Source organism: Ursus americanus, chromosome 5, assembly GCF_024610735.1.
Source record: "Ursus americanus isolate L20-20 chromosome 5, mUrsAme1.1.p, whole genome shotgun sequence".
Lineage (NCBI taxonomy): Eukaryota > Metazoa > Chordata > Mammalia > Carnivora > Ursidae > Ursus > Ursus americanus.
The window spans coordinates 43,951,034-43,973,015 of NC_142131.1; the positions used below are offsets into that span (position 1 = coordinate 43,951,034).

The 21,982-nt window shown below is 40.1% G+C and overlaps 1 long non-coding RNA gene across 1 annotated transcript in view; it reads right to left on the reverse strand.

The window, feature by feature from the left end:
* LOC123790175 (uncharacterized) overlaps positions 1-21,741 on the reverse strand; it is a 344,552-nt gene extending 322,811 nt beyond the window's left edge. Inside the window, exons 1-3 of the long non-coding RNA XR_015724518.1 lie at positions 21,669-21,741; positions 8,987-9,153; positions 5,526-5,623 (exon numbers count right to left, since the gene is read on the reverse strand). This is a non-coding gene — a long non-coding RNA (uncharacterized LOC123790175). The remainder of the gene's footprint in view (positions 1-5,525; positions 5,624-8,986; positions 9,154-21,668) is intronic.
* Between the last annotated feature and the right edge of the window lie 241 nt (positions 21,742-21,982).

Genomic DNA, 21,982 nt, shown 5'->3' on the forward strand with positions numbered 1-21,982 from the left:
AGGGTCCTGGGATCGAGCCCCGCATTGGGCTCCCTGCTCAATGGGGAGCCTGCTTCTCCCTCTCCCTCTGTCAGCTGCTCTGCCTACTTGTGCTCTCTGTCAAATAAATTAAATCTAAAAATAAATAAATAAAAGACGACTATCTACATAAATGTGTTGCACAATTAGACTGTTAATTAAGGTGGTGGTAGAGAGGGATGATAGTACAATGCCAACAGAGCTAAGTCAAGCTGGTTCCTTTTGGCAGACAGAAGGCTCTGATGTCTGGATGCTAAGGCTTTTACAGGTCCTGTTGTAATCTTGCCGCCAGGTGAATATTACAATAAAAAAAAATATTACAACCTTTAAAACTCTACTGTACGTACAAACATGCATTAATAAGCAGGAATTGAGAATCTTAAAAAGAATAGGCTATCTCCCCAAAGCAAAGGGCAGGGGAGAAATTCTTGAGAATCTAACCAGACTGGAAATGCTTGCAGGGCTCTATGGCCATTCACAATACCTGCCTAGTGAGCGCACATGCCCCATCTACACACCAAATAAAAAATACATTAGAAAAAAAAAAAAAAAAAAGGAAGCCAACCATGTCAATATGACAGAAAACTCCCTCTACCCTACAACTTGACCAATATAAAATTTTACAGGCCAAATATTACTAAATAATGTGATTCCGAAACCCATGTAACCCCTCTCTACGAGAAGATGAAAAAGTTAAAACTTGGTGAAATATGGCAGAGATGAAAAAGAGATTTTAAATGACAGACACAGTAAGTAGGGAGCATTTCATCAAGTGGAATAACTAGATTAGGAATTAAAATACCTGTATTTAACTTTTTCAGTAGCAGGCCAAGTATTTATCCAAACAAAGCTAAGTGGAGGAATGGGCAGAACAGATAAAAATGCTTTTGAGTGGATACTGGGACCAGTTAGATCACTGGGGAGCATCAAGAATTATTCTCTGGGGTGGTCCTTAATAATACTGTGTGAAGCACTGAGGTCTTCAGCACCTCAAGGCATGATTACTTATACATTTGAATAATTTTCCCTTTAGTCTTCTGAATTCGTAGCTGGGACCCTATAATAAAAGACTGATTAATGGAAGAGAAATAAACAGAAGTTTCTTAATGTATTACCTCATGGATATATGGGGACACCTGGGGGAGAATGACTAACTCCCCAAGGTGCCTTAGAATTCAAACCTAAGTATCATCTTAATCAGGGGTGGGGGGGCGGATCTGAGAGGTTCTTAGAGGACAGTAAATGATTTTTAGGAAAGATGAATGGCTACTTAGAAGAACAGATCGTAGGTATGATAGTCTGTCTGGATGTGGTGTGGACCTGACTTCTCTCTTGCGATAAAAGTATCTCTTCCCCTGTTGATGAAACTCTGAGGGAGGAGATTTATGACAAGTGATTTCTTTTTGGAGGATCTGTCAGAGAGATGACAGAGTTGAGAAAAAGCTTGTGCCCGCATTTGCAGTTTTTCAAGTGCCTGCGGCACCGAATAATCCATATGCCAAAGTGGCATTTTAGGGGATGGCATATTCCATCATGTTCTACTTTAGTCCAGGCGGATTCAGTCAGTGTGTTACTCCGCGTGCCTGTTAGTCTCCATCACACCTGAATTTCAGGGAAGGAGAAGCTCCCTGAGGGCAAAGGCCAGGGAAACTGGACTGAAGAGTCCAACGAGAAATAAATTCCTTCCTGATCCAGCTGACCACCCTTGGTGTTTATACCACCAGATTGTCCATACTCTGACTTGCTATTGACAGTTGATGTCCACGTTTGTGACTAAGCAGCAGTTATCTCACCCAGAACAAGAGCACAGAAACCACAAACTTAATAGCAGAGTTTCTGTTTTCTATATTCATCTGGATTTGAGCAAGCACAGTGGACCTGGCATCTAGATAACTCTTCCTATCCCCAACTTCTCAATGAGCTATGGGACTGTCACCAAGTGTTGCCTCTTTTCATCTGTGGCCTTGGAAAATCGACTAGATTCTGAACTCAATTTTTCACGAAATATTCACAGCATTATCAATTCATTTTTCCCTGCTTCTGCCACCTATTTAAGTATAGGATCTTCCCCTTATGGATCCAGTGGCAGAAAATTATACATGCACAGTCCCATGTAGCTTGTGGCCATGTATAGTTTAGGTAATTTTATAGCAACACTCAGGTGCAGTAAAGGAGAGTGTGTAGTCAATGCTGAATGTGTTGTCAACTAGAACAAAAAAGAAATTAATTGCTCTAGGAATACATACTGCCGTAGAAAACATCACCAATTTTTTTTTTAAAGTAACTTAACAGTGTTTTAACATTAGGGATCCTGGAACAAACTCAAACTTCAGAATTCATTAGAAATTGATCTTTTATGTTCGACTAGAGAAGAATGATTTATCAGATAATGTAGTACAGTCATGATCAATTTATTATCTCTCACCAGATCTTTTTTCTTCCAACTTTCCTAATTTTAAAATTCATAGACATTTCAAGAGCAGGGAAATACATCTGTTTCTTATTCATTTACATTTCATTTGTTGTGATGTTTAATACAAGCTATTAGAAGTTCCAGAAGCTTTTGGCTTTTATGGAAGACATTAACTTTTCTTTTTTCCTTTTGAATAAGGCTGGACTACATAACCAAGAATAAAAACAAACCAGATCTCCAAAGCTGCTAGTTTAATTTGAAATACATACCCAAAGCTTCAAGTAGATGTTCAGAGTTGGCCCAGTGCATCTCCCAGCCTTGCAGTTAAGGACCTCAAGAGGTATTATTTTCCAGCCCACACTTACGCTGCAATATTTATTTATTTTTAATGTGAAGAGGTTTCAATGAACCCTGTGATTTTATTGCACAGTGGCAATCTTTTCAAGAGAAAGTTTGAAAACTCAAATAGACCTCAGAGCTGTTTTAGAAAATGACTTCTCGAACCAGTTTAGAAATAAATCAACCCAAACCTTGCAAAAAGTCTAAGTGCTACTTCTTTTCAGTGCATTCATTTATGTAAAATGGATAGAACAATGCTAACAGAACAACCACCACCACAAAAATCCAAAAAAACAAAAAACCCAAAAGTGTACTTTTTGTTGATTCAGACCAAGGAGAATCATCTCTAGAACTGGAAAACCAAAGGCAAACCGGTAATCCATCACTTTACTAATTTCTTAAGGCCATTACTTTATCTTTTAGTCTTTTCCCCCTGAGCCACCAATTGATTTACATGAGGTATAGACATTCTCCTATTCCCTAATAGTCTTTTAAATTAGTTTACTGCCTATTCATGAACCTCTCATTTGAAGTATGAAGAACGGACAGACAGAGGACTATTCATCTCCTAAAACTAAGTGGATGTGAACTCAGAGTGAAGTTGGAAGGAACACCGAGTGGCAATAACAAAGTTGTAGCACAGTCAAGCCACGTGAGGAATCATGTTAATGACACAGCTGGTAGAAGGCTGGGGGAGACGACCGGACACTAACGGAGGTTGGGAGGAGATGATGACATTCTAGCTCCTACAGGTAGGAGCCCTTGCTCTGTGCCAGGCACTACTCCATGTGCTTCACATACATCAACTTACATCATCTTTACAACAATCCTGTGAAGTTACTACTGCCCCCCCCTTTTTTTTCCAACAGAGGAATGAATTTAAGTGCAGAGAGGTTCAATACTATATCCAAGGTGACACAGCCGACCAGCAGTGGAGCTGGGATTAAAAGCCTAGCAGTCTGGCTCAAAGCTCTATGCACGTAACCACTGGGCTATGATGCCTCTCATTTGCTACAGGAGAGAGATTTAAGCCAAGAGGACTTAGATTTGCCATGTGCAGAGTTCAGTTTTCTACATGCCTGGAGGGGAAAAAAAAAAAAAAAAACAAAAACCAAAGGCCAACCCAGTTTCCTGTGATCTGTTTCTTTAGTGTTCTCTCACCACAAATCATCTTTTACTAATGAGTAAGCTAGGAAAGTTTCTTTAGCCAGTCAAAAACGGAAAGAATATTGAATTCCCAAACTTGGATGTCACCGTAAATAGCATAAAAAGCTTAGGAAATACAAGCTAGATTTTACAATCCAAACAAAACATTATTCCCCAACAGCAGCCACAAGATAATAAAGCTTTACAATCAAGGTGCCATAAAATAAAGACTCCCCAAAAGATGCCTGTGAGAATAGTGACCGCCCTTCCCCACCAGTACAACTTCGTGAGAAATCAAGTCCTTGAAACAACTGTATTTGTGCATGGTAGGAAACAGGGAAGTTGGCTTCTTGCTTTTGATGGGGCTTCTTTTTTTAGTGTACTAAAAAACAATCTCAATTTGGGGGGAAGGTCTTAAGAACTTTCATGTAGGTCTCGGTGTACCTTCCATCTAGGGGATGGAATGTAACTCCTCTTTCAGGAACAGAAATGCTTCCGTCTTGTTGGTCTCCCTCCATCTATCCTTATGAAGAAAAGGGCTGAGAAGGAACCAAGCCATACCTTTAACTGTCACCTCTTGCCTCAACCAACATCAGCTCATCTTGGAACATTTCTAGAAATATTATGATCATGCTTGGTTTTGTTTTTTGGTTCAGTGAAAACAGCTAATATATATCTGCTTTAAAGAAATGTCCCAGTGCGGGGCCCTAGGTAAAAATGCAGCACCTGGTGGGGACATTTGGTTATTCTGTGGCTAAATGATTTGGCATTGTGGAATCCAAACAGTCCACACCTCCATTTCCTATCTGCAGTTGGCAGCCCACACCACCACGCCCACTTCCCCAGGTGAACACCTGCAAAGGCCATCACTTAGATTCTTCTGGTTTACACTTACTTTCCTAGAGTGAAGTACACTATGAATTTCAAGGGTGATAAAACAGCAGTTTACCAAGATTTTTTGGACTGTTACTGCACTGCTACCTGGATGCCCTAAGCTGCAGAATGTACTTAAGACAACATTCACTACAGTGAGCTTGATTCCTACAATCTAACGCTCAGGGAGCTAGCGAACTCTTGGTGACATAGCATAGAACAATTCTATCACAGCTCTCAGCTTGAAAAGAATAAATTGAAATGCCTAAGATATATTCTATTAGTATTCATGCATTATGTATTGTTTTTAAGATCACTCATCCAAGTAGCCATTTGGTCTCTTTTGGAATATGCAGTATGATATTTTATACAATTCCATGAAAATGTTCATTATTCTTAAGTCACCAATCTTAAAAAACATTTTACTTAAGACTTAAGGATAGCGAAGCCTGTGGTTTGTATTCAAAGACGCCCCCTCCCTTTTTTTTTTTTTTTAAAGGAGAAGCCATGCATTATCCTTCCATAAGTTAACACCTGTTTCCCTTTTTAAAAACAAATGCATTCACGCCTGGCTCCCATTTGTGGAATTATTCAACTACCTTTTGACAAGAATAGTTGGAAAAGTTAATATTCTTTTCCTTGAGATTGTAGTGGAATAACAAAAAAAATTCAACAAAGACATCTGTAATCACAGGAGAGAGGAAATCGAGCATTATGGCACGTAGCCAGTACTCACTGAATGAAGGAATAGATGCACAGATGAATAGACGAAGCTGTTTTCAGCACTTTCAGTGGGATGTGGTAAAAGCCTCAGAGAGGACAGGTCCAACTTTCCTGAAAGAAACATCCTTGAGTTAGTTGTGAAGTAGATGATGGGTCAAAGTGAGAGGAAGTTCAACTGCCCTTAGCAACACAACCTCTGAAAAGTTACGGCTGAGGTGCCTCTCTCACTGTTCCTCATCTGTACAATGGGCATAAGACCTCAGAAATTTATCAGAGTCAGGTAAGCTCACAGGCTAAAAGCGTCTAACAGGAACAAGCACACAGAAGGTGGCCAATCAAATGAGTTCCCTCCACACTGGGCTTTTCCTTCCCCAGCAAGGAACGCAAGGAAGGCAAGATGCATGCCTGCAGCTCACGGACCAGAGGAGGGTGAAGTCAGGAAACATCAGCTCACTTAAAAAGCCCAGGCTCCCATAGTTTTACCATAGGCAATGCATTTATTTTCCCTTCAGTTTAATAGAAATTAATAACTAAACCATCAAGTTAGATCTCCTCGAAGTCCCAGAAAAAAAGAAAAAAAAGCATTATGTTGATTTGATGTAACTTATAAAGTGTTTCTGGATTTTGTTAATTTCTCCTTCCATGGCACAGCAAGAAGAATGGAGTAATTATTCCCTATTTCTTTCTTTCTTATTATGGTAATTACATGCAGGCACAGAAAGGCAATCTGGGCAGCGTTCATGCGTCCTGTTCAGCACAAAAATCCTTTTCCAGTTGCCAGTACTCACAATGGTGTTTCTACTCCAGCCAGGCTTTCAATGTTTAGTTTTTTAGGATGTGATCTACATACCCATGTGATGAAGGGATGGTGGGGGGGGTGCTGATGTGGGGAAGGAGAGAAGGATGGGAAGTGGGGTGCAGATTCCTGGTATATCACAAATTTGATCAGATGAGCTGAGAAGGAACATGCTTAAGTAAAATCTTTCCCAGCTCCCTCATTTTACCTGTGAGGAAACAGAGGCCTTGAGAGGTAGAAGGACTTGCTAGTGGCCCACAGCTCATTACTGGAAAGAGGGCACACCAGAACCTAGGTTTCTTAAGTGCCAGTCCAGTGCTTCGCCCAGCTTGCCTCTTCATGGCTAACCTGCCTGAGTTACAGGCATCATTCGACACGGCGGCACCTGAGTTTAAAGTCAGGTGTGCTTCAAGGAGTGCCAAGCACTTCACAGATGGTACCAACCCTCACCATCATCAGCATAGGCCTGCCCTGATCATGTCTCCCTTGGCACAGAAGCATCTGATATGACCCATGTTCCACTCTCTTGCCCCGTGGTTTATTCTTCACACATCAAGTGATTCTTGAAAATTCAACTCTGATCATTTCACTTACCTGCTCCAAATTAAGCTCTTTCCCATCACTCTTAGGGGAAACAAAAACAAAACAAGCTCTTACCACAGCTTACAATGCCTTGCATTATGGAAACCTTGGCTTCCTCCCTGAGCTTGCCAACTGCCAAAGTTGAAATTTAGTAATTTTGCCTGTTTATAGCTTCTCTAATGTGCCAAATATGTTCATGCCTCAACTTTGAGAAACTGCATTATTAAAAATAGGATGGCTTTTCAAATAGAGGGGGTAAAAATTAAAGAAAAAAATCAAGAAAATAGCATTACCTTCACAATGTCTTAAAACACAGAATGAAACTACAGTGAAAACAAATTAGCATCATTAGAGCTGGTGATTAATTGCATGTGAGGGATAAAGCAAAGAAAGAATCAAAGGCCGATCTCGGGATATTAATGTGGTCACCTGTGGTGGTGGTCACATTCAATTTACTTACTTGGGACCAGCTAAGTTGAAAAGGAGCTAAGAGCACTCCCAGTCTAAGGAATGATAGGTTACCACACAAAAGCGTAAATACTGGGGAAAATAGGAATCTATTTGCAAGTAGATAAGCAATTATCAACATTATTAACTAAAGCTGCCTTTGTTAGGATTCATCAACAGGATTCAAATATCAAACATGTTTTTATTTTGCTGAACATAATTAAGTTACACTAAATTTTAAAACACAGTAACAAAGGCGAGGAGATTCTGCCTCAGAAATTTTTCCACTAACAGCACTGGGGCTAAGCTCTTGTTGATTTCTGGCAATTGAAAGATTCTGAAGATATAATTAACTACTCTTTGCTTCACTATTGATATAAGGGCAGAAATTAGCACCAAAATGAGCCACATTCCCATCATGTGTCATGGTTTTGATTAAGCAATGGCTGGAAAAATGTTTATTAAAGCCCAGATTTGTCATTTAGGCACTTTTTGGAGGATCTGCAACTTGTGTGTGCTTTGATTTTCAACAAAGTAAAAATTGGATCTTGCAACTAAGAGTATTAACAAGAAAATGTCACTTTCTACCAACTGGAAAAGCACCAGTCCAAAAGACCTAGCTGATAACTGGAAAGAGAAGCCATCAACTATTGTCATCGTTCTCATTCTTCTTTGGGGGGTTGGGGCAAAGGCAGAGTTGGGTGGGAAGGTCTTGCTGGGCCTTCCTCTAGACTTTCCCTACAACAACTTAATCATTTTTTGGTTTTTTTCCCCCCTCCTTTGGCCATAGCAACATCTAACAGACCCGGTTTTCCTCAGTGTGTCTACCATTTCCCTCCATCCTTTCCCCCACCACCCACCTCCACCACCAGACCAGAAGGAAAAAGTCCCATCTAAAAAGATAAAGTTGCATTTTTTTAATTTAGTGGGGTTTTTCTAATAAGATGGACGTTACCAAAAGTAAAATGTAAATATCTTAAATATAAGCCTTTCTGAACTTTTCTGTATGTGTCCACACCTGTAGCCGATACCCAGGTCAAGATATAAAATCCATTTATCATCCCGGAATGTGTCCTCTTGCTGTTCCCCTTAATAAACCCCTACCCTTGTGGTAACCCCTATTCTAACCTCTGGCACCAGAGACTGGCTTTGCCTCTTCCTGCAATGCTTATGGAAGAGATCACAGAGTATGCTGTCTTTTCTATCTGCCTCGTTTGCTGAATCGAATGTTTTTAAGATGCATCCAAGTTGCTGCATATATCTGAATTTCCTTCTGTTACTGCTGTTTTATAATTCATTGTAGATTTAAACCACAATTTGTCTTTCCATTTTTCTGTGCTAAGCATTTGTGTTATTTCAGTTCTGTGAATAAAGCTGCTTTAGAAGTTTTGGTGTAGGTCTTTTTGGGAATATGCGTTATTTTCTTGAGGACTACAACCGCCTAGGCTGATTTTTTTCCATACGGACATCTGTATTAGTTTCCTATTGCTTGTGTAACAATACCACAAACTTAACGGTTTAAAACAACGCAAACTTTTCTTATAATTCTGGTGACCACAAGTCTAAATGGGGCTTTACTAGGTAAAAATCAAGGTGTTAACAGGACTGTGATTTTTCTAGAGGTTCCAGGGTAGAAACCATTCCCTTACCTTTTCCAGCAGCTGGAGCCTTTCCATATTCCTGTGCTTATGATATTCTCCCGTTTTCAAAGCCAGCAGCATGAAACTGAGGATTTCTCAGGCTGTGTCTCCCCGGTTCTGCCCCTCTTGCCTTCCTCTTCCAGCTCTAAAAACGCTTGTGATTACATTGGGTCCACCTGGAAAATCCAGGTTAATCTCCTGTCAGCTGATTGGCAACTTTAATTCCATCCAGAATTGTGCTTTGCCATGTAAAGTAACATATTCACAGGTTTAGGAAATATTATCATTTCAAAATCTTCAATATAGATTTCATTAATGAGCTAGTTTACTTTTTTTTTTTTTTTTTTTGGTACTATGTCTTTGAAATCAGTGCATGTCCTACACTTAGAGCACATCTCAATTTGGACTAGCCACATTTCAAGTGTTTAGAAGCTACACGTCCCTTAGTGGCTATAGTGTTAGTAAAGTTCTAGAAGCTTGCAGTTTCACTTTTGAATTAAGGTCTTTGACCCACCTCAAAATTAGTTTTGTGTATGTTGTGAAAGACAGGTCAAGGTTTATTTTTTAACATATTTACCCAGTTGCTCCGACACATTTTATCGAAACGACTTTCCTTTCCTCATTGAATTGTTGGCTCCTTTCTTGAAAAGCAAGTAATTTGTATATGCTGTATCCTCTATTCAGCTCCTTTGATCTATTTATCTATCCTTATGCCAGTATAAGCTCATCTTTAATGACTTCAGATTAGAATAATTCTTAAAAGCTGGTAGGGTAAGTCCTCCAATTTTATTCTTCAGGTTTGCCTTGCCTGACTTATGTCTTTCGTATTTTCATAGATACTTTAGAAGCAGCTTGTCAATTTTTTCTCAGGTTTTCATTGTCAGGAAACTTTGGCCTTTGAACTCTGATAATCAGCAATTTATTATTGTTATTAATTAGAAATACAAATTAATTTTCTTTAACTCCAAATGTCTAACACTAAGTACAGAGCTACTTTAGAGAAAAGGGTGCAAGTTGCACCCCTCCACTAGTCAAAAAGGTATGTGGCAACAGGACTCAAAGGCTGTCTGTGATTGATCCTTTGGCACCAAAACAAGCAAGAGTGAGGATAGAGAAGACATTCAAAGGAAGGCAGATGTATACTTGATTACATAGAACTTTCGATATAGTCTTAAGAGACTTATATATACATATATATGTGTGTGTATCACCAATAAATTTAATTCATTTTATGACCACAGACTCTAAATTTTGAGAGGTGGATAAAACGAAGCGTACAAAAGTAAATTACATAATTTGTTGTCACGGACTATAAGAGAAAGAACTGAAAGTAGTTCCTACAGTGTGATTAGCTATTGCAGTAAAACCTAGTTTATTCTCCATTCTGTTAAATAATACTTTTTAATTCACTAATACCCCTATATATTTAGAGAATAATGATGATTCAAAATCCTAAAAGTGAACTTGAGAGACAAGAGGATTTTTTCACATGTATATCCATTTACTCAACACGTATTAAATATCTCTAAGGGTCAGGCACTTTGTTTGGCTGACTTTCTTTTGAGGAACTGGACAGCACAGAAAGACTCTTGTTAATCCAATGTCAAACATTTGAATTTACTTTCCTTGAAAATTGTTCATCCAAGTATGCTATACATGTCAGTACTTTGTTCTCCAGATTCCTCTAGTAACTGTTTGGGTCAGATTATACACCAGAATAATCTCTCTGGGGGGAGAAGGACTTGACAAAAATTTGTAGAGACTTTGACTCTGTACCTTCAGAAGGCAAGAGCTGAGAATGAGAGGGGGAAAATCATCTTCCTCTTCTACTTTCTGGTTTTGGCTTAGTTCCAAATCCAAAGGCCAGCCCTGAATGCAATCCTGGGAGGGAATGTGATTCTCCAAGAAAATGTTTCTCAAAACTGTATATGCCTATGAATCACCAGGGATATTTCTCTAAAAAATTCTTTTCTTGTCTCACTCCCAGAAATTCTGACTCATAAATCTGGCATGGGGCCTGGAAATACATATTTTTTTAAGATTTTTATTTATTTATTTTAGAGAGATGGGAGGAAGAGGGAAAGAGAGACTCTCAAGCAGACTCTGCACAGAGCACAGAGCCCTACGCGGGGCTCGATCTCATGACCTGGAGATCACAACCTGAGCGGAAACCAAGAGTCAAATGCTTAACCAACTGCACCACCCAGAGCCTCAAAAATATGTATTTTTAATAAATGTTGTTTACGATTCTTTCCCTCGAATTATAAGTCTTCATTGGGTATTGACTATGAGCAAGACACAGAAGGAACTGGGCAAGGCCTGTGGGACCACTAGAGTCTTATCAGGTCCTTCCTGTAATGGAGCTTGTTTTTAGGAGAGGAGACTGGGTAGAGGCAAAAGAGGATGGACACAACTCTCATTGTGTTGAGACCCCTTGCTGAACCTAGCTAGAACCAAGGGGCTAGGGCAGGCAGTGAGGGCTGAATTCCCAGGATTCCCAGGAAGGGGATGGGATGAGCTTGGAGGGGCAGAGGAGGTGGGAGAGGATGTCCTGCAAGGGATGGGTTTAGAACTGGCTCCACACAGAGGCCGGTTCTGGGACAGAAATAATGGACCATCAGGTGAAACTTTACAGATTCTTTCCCCCTTCTGCTTTCTCCACGATTTCCTTTCCCAGCCACAGAACACTCAGGAATGACTCACTGTGCCCCATTGCTTGGTGACAAGGTATGGAAGTATACAGGGTCAGTTGTGATGAGTTAGGACATCCAGGACCTAGAAGTAGCCACCCCATCACCTACACTACAGCTGAGCCTTTACAGCCAGGTTGTCTGGATTATATCTGAATGGGGCTGGAAGAAAGGGCAATTTACAATTGTTGAAGATGCCACAGAGATCAAAAAGATATATAATAATCCTGAAGTCCAATTTCCACCTGAGTGGAGAACTGAGAGAATCAGTCCAGCAGTTTATTAAGCCAGAAGGGGAGAAGTTGAGGAATGGCCAATGCAAGAAGGTATAGTATAGCTGTGTCAGAATTTTAGCATGGCATTAATAATGTATGGTTTCTTTTCCTTTGCTGGGCTCAGTTCATATTCTTAAAAATTGTAAAACAAATCAATTAAAGGTAGAAGCTTACAAGGAAAAGTCTTGGTCCTACTATTGCAAGGAATTTCAGTTTGGTATGAAGGTACAGTATCTAGAGCCACAATACCTAAAACACTTCAGCTGAGAGGTAGTGGTCCAGAACTACCATGTATACCAAGGATTTGTAAACCAGAGCAGGAGAATTGTCCAAAATGCAGCTGGGAATTGATGACAAAGACTCTAGGATCTTGTGGTAATCAGAGTTGTAGTCTATCACTACTGAAGTCATCTCTTTTCAGAGAGTAAGAGCACAGACCACAGTGAATTTTCAGGAGCATGTTAAAGATATCAAAGGGATTTCTGCAGTGGACACATTTTCAAAACATACCCAAACACAGGAACAGGAAATTAGTGTTCTTAAGGGAACTGAGATCAAAGGTGATGTCTAAACCATAGTAATAGGCCAGAATTCCAGCTTGCAGAACAAGTTTTCAAGGTCAAAGCTGGGTCTCTGAGCTCCAAGCTGGAACTCTGTAAATACCTCTGGCTCTAGGTCAGATTTTGACCTAGAGACAGGGAGATGGTCAACTGGTAAGTGATCAAAACCAAAGACAAGAAACCAGGGTGGGCCTGTCAAAGGATCCTTTTCTCCAACTTGGAACTGACTTTTTAAGAATAAATATCTGATTAGTTGACCTAAACATTAATCAATTTTATCAGAACATCTTTGCTTCATACCACTAAGGCTTTGATCTTGACAGTACTTCCCAACGGTCTAAGTTTCAAAAGGGGCCATTTATTTAAGGGTGATTTTTCTGATGAAAGACCTTCAAATTTATGATGAGATATTGGGTACTACATATCATTTTACTTGTAACAAGCCTGACAATAACATTTAGTTCATCATTTTTAGCTCTGATGTCTTAAGGTCCACAGAGAAGATGGTAAAAATTTCCGCAAATGAGAACAAAAGATGTGTTGATTGACCTCAGAAGCTTGTGCCGCTCTACTCCCTTATTACATTTGAGAATAGTAATAATAATAATCTGTGATATTATGTCAAGCTCTCTCAAGAATGGAGTTCTTTGCAAGAAGAGACTTGGTCACATTTTGCCTTCTCTGGTTCTAACAGCATGCCTGACCAAAGTAGTTATGCAAGAACTTTTGTCAAACGGGGTGCCTGGGGGGCTCAGTCAGTTGAGCGCCCAACTCTTGATTTTCGGCTCTGGTCATGATTCCTGGGTCTTGGAAATGAGCCATGTGGTGGTGGCAGGCTCCGCACTCAGTGGGGAGTCTGCTTGAGATTTTCTCTCCCTCTGTCCCTCCCCACCACACTTGTACTCTCTCTCTTTCTCTCTCTCTCAAATCAATAAATAAATCTTGAGGATTCTATCTCTCCCTGTCCCTCTGCTCCTCCCCACACATGCTCTCTCTCAAAAAGATAATAAATCAAAAAAAAAAAAAATCTCTCTCTCCCTCTGCCCCTCCCTGTGCATGCCAGGAAGGAAGGAAGGAAGGAAGGAAGGAAGGAAGGAAGGAAGGAAGGAAGGAAGGAAGGAAGGAAGGAAGGAAAAGAAAGAAAGGAAGGAAGAAAGGGAAAGAAAGAAAGAAAGAAAGAAAGAAAGAAAGAAAGAAAGAAAGAAAGAAAGAAAGAAAGAAAGAAAGAAAAGAAAGAAATTTTGTCAAATGAATAACTGAATAATTAAATATTCATTTTTCTTTAATTTTTCTAAAGAACTGTAGTATATTATTGAAAGAAAAAATAGACCATGAACTTATGTTTTCTTTAGGCATTTCATTGCCTTTGAATACTTTTTTACTCACTGTATCCTTTCTTATCACCAAGGACTCCAGGAGAAATACCATTGTTTGGAGAATAGCCAAGAAACAACGTTATTTCTCCTCAAAGGAAGAGACTTCTTTAAATCTGCAGGAATTTTGTTCTGGATCTTTGATGTGAAAATTTTATCATCTATTTCTGGGAAAGCTTGCTATGTTATATAAGAATATAAAGAAAGAAATGAAGAGAGTCTACCAGTCTCAACTTTTGCAATCTACAGATTTCAGCTTCAAAGCAAAAACGACAGATTAATTTCTCAAGTCTTGAATTTTACTTGGAAGGAAAACAACATTCAGATCTGATTTGCATCTTATGGCTCAGTTTTATAAATGGCAAATCTGCAAGCCTGTGCGCAGAACTCCGTCTGGGTCTGGCATCTGTGCTCAGGCGCTGAACCCTAAAAGTGGGGATGAGCTTTCTACCTAGATCTGCGTTTTGAAAGATGTCACTCTGCAATGTGTTACTGCCTGCTAGTGTGTGAACAACACCCCAGCCAGAACCCTGTAATTCTTTGTCATCTGAGACAATTCCCCCTCTGGGAATTAGAGTCTTCGTCATGCCAGTCTCTCTTCTGCATAAGGTCACAGCTCAGAATGACCCACCTCTCCCCTAACAACTCCTTATTCGTTCCTTTCTTTAGCATCAGGCAGCTATGCTTGTCTTCATCTCACTGAACTTCATTTTTGAATTCCCTTATCCTTCCTTCCCTGAGCCCAAGTGTGAGCAAAGTGGATATTAGGTAACATTGACAGGTGAGAAACCGTGCTATCATCTGCCTCAAGAATTATACCATTTCACAATCTGAAAGGTTAAGATTTGGGAAACCAATCATTCCAAGTGACATCTTATGTAAAAGACACATCTAATTTTATCGTGTTGTTAAATCTTTATGCAGATGATTAAGTTTGTGAATTTTTCCACTGCAGCACAGACACATTATAACCAGCCCCTGCCATCCAAGCCTCTTCAAATTATATATATTTCATATAGTATGTGCATTTCACACACACACACACACACACACACACACAGAGAGAGAGAGAGAGAGAGAAAGAGAGAGAGATAGAGACAGAGAGTGTCATTACTTAGATATTTTATCCTTTCTTGGTAGACATTTAATCCTGCAAGTCCTATTATTTCTGCTTTAGGACGGACAAGTCGGGGTTAAGTCTATCCCTAAAACAAGTCATAGACATCTTTTTTACTTCTTTGCATCACTCTAAAAATCCAAGGAAAGTGAATTGATTTAAGAGAAAAAGAGGAAAATTTCCTTGGAAAAAAATTAGATATTTTTGTGGTTTTAGGTTGACAGTTCTAACCTAATTCAGCCTTCAAAAAACTCAATGGGGTTGGTAGGTAAACCACAGGTATAATTACACACCAATTTCCAAATTTAGAAAGCGTGTCACATGGGAAAACTTATGGGGACATTAAGGAAACTGTTAGGGCAGCAGGTAGGTTTAGAGTTGGGATGAAAATTGTTTCTTTATTTTCACTGTTGGGTCCTTTGGCTAAAAAAGTATTCTCAAAAGCTACTCAGATGACTCCTTGCATCAGAGTAACCCGGGCGCTTTTAAGAGTCAGATTTCCATAGCTAACCCCAAGAGATATTTATTCAGAACATCATTTGTGGGGCCAAGAAGTCTGTAGTTTAAAAACTTCCCAGATGATTCTAACATACATCTAGATTTGGGAACCAGTAGGCAGAAACTTGTTTGATCTGTTCATGAAACCCTACAAGAGAAGACCCTACCTTGTAAATGACAACTATGGATCAGGCATCCTGAGACTTTAGCAAAAGGTAGATGATATAGGTTGGTCCCAGCATCTCAATGAACAGAAGCCCCAAGGAATGGCTTTGTTAGGGAGGGGAGTTGACTTAGCTCCTAATAATCTCCACTTAGTCAAAGAAACATACCGTCTAAGTAAAAACATATTCTTCTTATGAAAAAGAACCACAAAGAACCACTTTCCAGACCAGTGGCCCCCCCAACTCAGCCATTTATGGGGAGTCCCATGGTTCATCAATTTATGTACTGAAATTCTGAAGCTGTTACAAACATCCATTCTATATTTTTACTACAGAGTAAACAAATTAGAGGAATTTCGACGATTGAGAAACCTATTGGAAAGGTAGCGAAGGCTTCACTCAGAATATAATTACTCAATGTATACTTGAAAATATTGATTCTTCTCCAACTGTTAAGCACATTATGTCCATTAGATAAAGTCTGTTAACTGAATTTCTTCAATCTTCTATAACCTTAATAATTGTCTGTTGAATCTATTATTTCTAAGCCATATGTCTAAAATTGCCCACTATGGTGGAGATTTGTTCATTTTCCTTTGCAATAATCTCAAATTTTGCCTTATATATCTTGAGGATAGGTTGTTCAGTGTACATATATCCAAGAATATTATGCTTCCTTGGCAACTTGTTTCATTTATGATTATGTAACAAGCCTCTCTACCCTTGATAATGTTTCTTCCTTAAAGTCTATCTTGATATTAGTATTTCTTAGTAATTGTCTGGTATGTCTTTTATTTCTTTCTCTACTTTCAATTTTTCTTTCTCATATTTTAAATCTGTATTTTATAAGTAGTTTGTGGCTGAAACTTTTACAATCAGTTTAACTAGTGATTTGAATTCACTCATGATTATTATAGTTACTGATATAATTACTTACATTTATTTTGTGCCTTTGGTTTTCTTTGCTTTTTTCTCTTTTCCTGCCTTTGACTAAACTGATCAGGTTTTCTCTGTCATTCTTTTTTCTCTCCACTAGCTTTTCATTATACAGCCCATTCCTATTCTTTTAGCGGTTCCATACATACTTCACTTCAGAAAGTTTAAAAAGTACTATCTTTCTTATGTCCTAAGATCAGCAAATATTTTTTTTTCTTTAGAAAGAGAGTCAAGTTTCTCTCTGGAAAAATTAACTGAGCAAACTATTGAATTTTCTGAAAACTTGAAGTCACACTATAGTGATCTAGACAATAGTACTTCAGAATTGAGTCATTTCTGTGCCTTCGTTTTATGGGGATAGAGAATGGGAGATATCTGGGGCACCTCCTAGGGAGGGAGGAAGACATTGAGAGCTCAAAGTTTCAGCAAATCTACATACGGGGCTCACACACCCCTCTGGTTGGATCTTCCTCTCCCTCCCATATGCCAGGAGGGGGCACACATAACTCTCCAGACTTCCCACGTATTCGTTGGACCCCTGTGAGACGGGGGCAGATGGAGGTCCCAGTGTGGACAGATTTCTTTGATTTCTTTGTGATTTCTTTGAGGTATAGACATACTCTTTCCTTGGGAAGTTGGACTGTTCTTCACAAAGTCTCCAGTAAACTCTCCCTCCCTACTGAGTAGTTGGACTTGCTGTTCTCTTTAGAAATTCCTGTTAATTCCAAGTCCTCTGTTTCCTGGTTCTCCTCCAACTCTTCATTAGCTTCTTGTTCAGTTTTCTGTTCTGGCTGCTCCTGCCCTACAGATGGGCCCATCAGTCTGTCCAGCCCCAGGGGCAGCAGTATATTGACATCCCTGCTGTCTCTGCAGCAGCAGATTCTGTACAGAGCCGTCATGCTCCCCGGCCAGGCATTCCGTTCCCATGGAGCACTGACCCCAAGGATCCTAACCAGATACTGGATTCTGGCAGCTGGCTATCTCTGTGAGGTCAAGACAGTGATGAAGGAAGAAGTCAGAGTCAGGATGTGGGATCGGGTTCAGGGTAATTATACAGACTTAATCGTTTGTTAGGATGCCTTCCACTGCAGGAATCAGAAAACCTAGCTAAAACTGGCAACAGCAAGAATGGTATTTATTGATTCATGGGCTCAAAAAGTCTCAGATGGGGCTATTTTCAAGCGATACTCAATCTAGCAGTTTAAAATAATAACAGGTACTCAGGGGTTTTTTTTTTTTTTTTCTTCCTCTTTTCCAGCTCCAATTCTCTTGTATTATTTTATGTAGACAGGACCTCACCTTATGGTCCTGAGAATGCTGCCAATAGCTCCCTGAGCTATTTCTTTATTGTTTGTGTCTGCAGTGGAAAAAGATTATCCTTGACTCAGCATTTCAAGGAAACGTTCTGGGACAGTTGAGGTCACCTGCCCAGTATTGGTTCAGTCACTACAACCTAAGAAAGAACGCTCTCATTGGTTTAGTCTATCAGATGACGCTCCTCTGGAGCAGAAGTGCACTCAGCTTCTTGGAGCTACCTGGATCCACATTTCAAGAATCAAGAGACGCTGGACAAGAAGTCGGTGCTGATAGGGGCAGCCAAATGTCCACTGTGCCCAGATATACTTGACTTAGCAGCTGTGCGACCTGACAATCCCTCTCCTTTTTATTTCTGATTTTTTACCTCAACCAGGCAGACCTCTTTGTGGTTTCTGTAAAAAACTTATCAGCATGACTCCAGGCTTTTCAGTCAATGTTTTTTACTCCCTGGCTCTTTCCTATACCCACTTCTTCAGAAAAAGGAGTCACATCAGAAATAACACAAGATTCCATTAAATTTATAGACTTTCTCATTGTCTAGGAGGCACTATTCTGATCAAAGAGTCTTAGTGGGCAACTATATGCGCATATATGTCACTGTCTGTGGGGCCCCTGGGTGGTTCAGTCAGTTAAGAGTCTTCCTTCGGCTCAGGTCATGATCTCAGGGTCCTGGGATGGAGTCCAGTGTGGGCCTCCCTGCTCAGTGGGGAGACTGCTTCTCCCTCTACCCCTCCCCCGTCCATGCTTTCTCTTCCTCTTTTTCTCTCTCAAATAAGTAAAATCTTTTTTTTTTTAAGATTTTATTTATTTATGTGACAGAGAGACAGCCAGCGAGAGAGGGAACACAAGCAGGGGGAGTGGGAGAGGAAGAGGCAGGCTCCCAGCGGAGGAGCCCAATGTGGGACTCGATCCCAGAACGCCTGGATCACGCCCTGAGCCGAAGGCAGCCGCCTAACGACTGCGCTACCCAGGCGCCCCAATAAAATCTTAAAGAATAAGTCACTATCTGGGATTTAAGGAATAAGATGTCATCTCTGTTTTGTTCAGAATATTTCTGTTTTAGAGAAAACAACTTTACTGTTATTATAGCCATGGGTATGCTTAATAGTAACCATTAAAACAAAATGTTAAGTTTCAAATCAGCTAGTAGCCTGTACTTCTCAGTTAGAGGTTTATAATTTCCTGGGTATTCTATATTCTGGATCCATAATATCCAGGAACATTCACTCTATAGTTGTACTATCTTTATGGAAAATAGTGTATCTCTAACAGAGAGAAGGGGAAAGGGAAACTTTCCACTCACTCCCACATAGGTCTTAACTCTCAGAAAAAAGAGCCACATACTTATCTCATAGGTCTTAACTCTCAGAAGAAAGAGCCACATACTTATCTAATACAAACTGGTGAATCTTGCTAGAGTCATTTCAATATAAAATCAGACTAAATTTAGTTACCATGCAGACCAGAATGCTGCTATCAGAGCAAAATACTTCCTGATCACTATTTGACTTTCCCCCCATGGATACAGTGAACTAGACTCTATACTGCATAAAACTACCTCATGTTAAAAAGTAGCCATGTCATGGTACCAATCCCCGAGGCACAGATGTACAGAGTGGGCGTGGGTCAAGGAAAACACTAAAACCCTGTAGTCTGGACAATGGTTACTCAGTAAATCTGAGAGTCCTTTCCTCTACCCATTCGTTTTCCAACATGTGTCAAAATCCATTTGAGAAGGAAGCATGACCATGTGTATGAAGAGAGACAGATGGGTGTAAAGCTGGCCACCATTCACTGGCCTGAGTTTAGCAATGCCTCACATGGTCACGGTTTCCAAGCACACTTGTATGTCAGCGGAGGCTACCTGAGGAAGAGCCCAGCTCCTGAAGTATTTGAGACAAATCTGTGTCCTCCACACAGCTCCAGCTCAGCCTTCCCACCTTATAAATCCTGAGTCCGTGTCAGCACAGAAGTCCAGCTTCCTGCTGCACAAAGCCCTGGTGACCCCAGGACTCACCAGCTCTCTGTCTCACCCTGGCAGTGAAGGCTGCCGGGTCTGCAGCTTGGCCCAGACTCAAAAGTGTTAGTTCTTTGGACTGTCTTAGGGCAAAGCCTCAGCTAGAGAGGAAATGTCACGCAACGTCTTTTGTCACAGATAAGATTTAATGAGTCCAGAGGATGTGTGATTAAAGGAAGCTCACAGGAAGTTGGGCTGGAACTTTTTGAGAACCATTCACAGGGCTTTTTACCTAGTCATTTGAGTGAAAAAATTAAACACATCAAAAAGGAAAGAGCAGCTATTTGATGGAGGTTGTGAAGGCAAATCCGTTGAGTTTGAGGCTGGAGGGCTGGAGCAATGGAGGAGGAAAAAGGTTCACAGGGGGATAAAAGTAACTCATAATTACCCCAGACTTGAATTGATCAATCTGCCTCTAAGAAGCTCACAGCAGCTGTTAGGTAATGATTTGGCATTGGAAGGCCTGTGGCCAAAGGCACCACATTTAAAAAGAAAACCATGTACCTTCTTTATAGCCAGGAGAAGGTAACGTAGAAGATGGGAATTGAGACTTAGGAAAATAAACTGCTGGAAAAGGGTTTGTCCTTTGAAGAGACAAACCAATAAATACACCCTAGCAGGAATTAGAAAACCTAGTGTCAGAAATATGACAGCACAATTCATGGGGATTTTCATGTGGACACATGTATTTGAAGATTAGAGACAATTTGATGTTTTCCTTAAATTGTGGTGTGGCTGCCAGCACCATAAAAGGCCATAATTCTAAAAACAGTATTTAATGAGTGTTCTCCATGTTCTCAGAGGCATGGTGTGGTGGGGGAAAGAGTGACTTTAGCATCAGGACATCTGGGATCTAGAGTTGGAGATGCCCTTTAGGAGCTGTGAGCCCCATGAAAGCCACTCTTCATGCTTGCCCATTGCTTTGTTCTATCTGTCAAATAAAGTTTGAATTAGTTGTTCTTTAAGAAATATTCTAGCCCTACATTTTTGTAATTTCAAAGGAATCAACCACAACTAGTAATTATGTTGCAACTTTATTTACTTGGTTAGTCTAGTCAGATTATCTATATAGAAACTAACTCTTACTAAACACCCTGAATGGGTAATACCTGGAATAGCGATTTATTGGATAGAATGCAACTCTATCCCTTCCCACCACATATGCTTTCTGCCTTCTTGATTCTGTTCATATCTCTTTAAACATGTTATTTCCACTCACTAAGCTATAGAGGAGACATAATGTATGTATCAAAAGAAAAATGTAATTACTGAAACTCTCTAAGGTAAGCTTTATGACTCCCATTTTACAGATGAAGAAACCAAGGCTAAGGTAAATGGACTAAAGGCACAGTCCTAATAAAATGGGAAAGCTGAGGTGTAAATTCCAGAATTGCTTCGAAGGCCATGCCCTCTTCCAGAGACCAGATACCCTAGCTGAATGTCCTTAGGAGATGGGTTATGAGCCAGTTCTAAAATATTGTGATCCTCTGTTTGCCTGAACTCTACCCCCCAGTCGTACCCCCACGACAGAGTGCAGGCTAACAGGGCTCAAGGTACCTTGGTTACATCATAGGCAAAGTTGCCACCAACCTTAGGGATTTGGGGAAGGGTTGAGTTTTACACATTCCCTTCTGTTATTTTGAGATTTGAAATACTCTTCACACAACTCAATCACTTCTTCAGATGTGAATATAGTCTGTGCTTGGAAATGCAATTTTTGTTCTCTTATTGGTTGCTTACTTACTTGTAAATCAGTGTGCAGAGTAGCCAGGAAGCACCTTAGGATGAAATTAATGGACAGCTGGAATCTGACTCTACTTTTCTTCTATTTGGCCAAATCTAGATTTGAAAAACATCTCAGAGTAAGGACGGGGTTACCAGATACCTTGTGAAAACTTCCTTGCTACCTTTCAATGAATCCCAACTATTTCAATCCTCACATGGGGCGGGGGGTGGGGGCGGGAAGGGAGATGAAGAACAGAGTGTTTATTAAGAGAAAGAGTTTCACTTCCTTTAGGCAGAACCACAGCCGGAAGTCTGTGTGACCACCAGTTAAGA